This window comes from Mus caroli, chromosome 9 (genome assembly GCF_900094665.2).
Source record: "Mus caroli chromosome 9, CAROLI_EIJ_v1.1, whole genome shotgun sequence".
Taxonomy (NCBI): Eukaryota; Metazoa; Chordata; class Mammalia; order Rodentia; family Muridae; genus Mus; species Mus caroli.
Genome location: NC_034578.1, coordinates 104,322,980 through 104,323,938, shown reverse-complemented (window position 1 = coordinate 104,323,938; position 959 = coordinate 104,322,980). Strand labels below are relative to the sequence as shown.

Below are 959 nucleotides of genomic sequence, written 5' to 3'. Positions count from 1 at the left end.
CTGCATATAACCCTGCATATAACCCTGCATATAACCCTGCATATAACCCTGCATATAACCCTGCATATAACCCTGCATATAACCCTGCATATAACTAGGTGTAGTGGTGCACACCTGAAACCCTAACACTTGGGAGGTGGAGGCAAAGGAATGAGACGTCCTTGTATGTATACTCTGTCCAAAACTAGCTTGGGCTATATAGACCCTAACTTAAAATAAGTTTTTAAGCTGGGCGGTGGTGGTGTTCACCTTTAATCCCAGCACTTAGTAGGCAGAGACAGGCAGATCTCTGAGTTCAAGGACAGCCTGGTCTACAGAGTGAGTCCTGGACAAGCAGGACTACACAGAAACCGGTCTTGAAAGAACAAAACTAATAACGATAATAACAATAAGAAGAAGGGTTTTTAAGTAGTAAAAATTAACAAAATGAAAATTTTTAAATACAGTAGCTATAAGCCAAGCCTGGTGATGCATAAAACTTTAATCTCAGCACTCAACGAGCAGAGGCAGGCAGATCACTGAATCTGAGGCCAGCCAGAGCTAAGGTTAGACCCTCTCTAGGTGTGTCTGGGGTGTGGGGGGAAAGACATCTGTAATATAAGGACAACCAACAATTATTCTTAGTGACTAGGTGGCATCTCTGGGACCTGGCAGTTCCATGCATATCTTTAAGAACTTCTTCCAGAAAGGGTACCAAGATGCCCACTGCCGCAGCTATGTGTTAACAGCTTTGGACTTAGAGAATGACACAGCTCTGAGTCTGTGAACACTGTACTGAGGTCAAACAGTAAGGGCATTCGTTGGAACGCCCACTCCCAAAGATGTATCCATAAAACAATACAGACTTTTAAGAATGCAAACACGGGCTGGTGAGATGGCTCAGTGGGTAAGAGCACCCGATTGCTCTTCTGAAGGTCCAGAGTTCAAATCCCAGCAACCACATGGTGGCTCACAACCAT

General features: G+C 44.3%; 1 protein-coding gene across 2 annotated transcripts in view; it reads right to left on the bottom strand.

Moving 5' to 3' along the window:
* The window catches only part of Shisa5 (shisa family member 5), a 17,571-nt gene that overhangs the window by 13,401 nt on the left and 3,211 nt on the right, over positions 1–959 (bottom strand). The gene's annotated exons all lie outside the window — the stretch shown is intronic.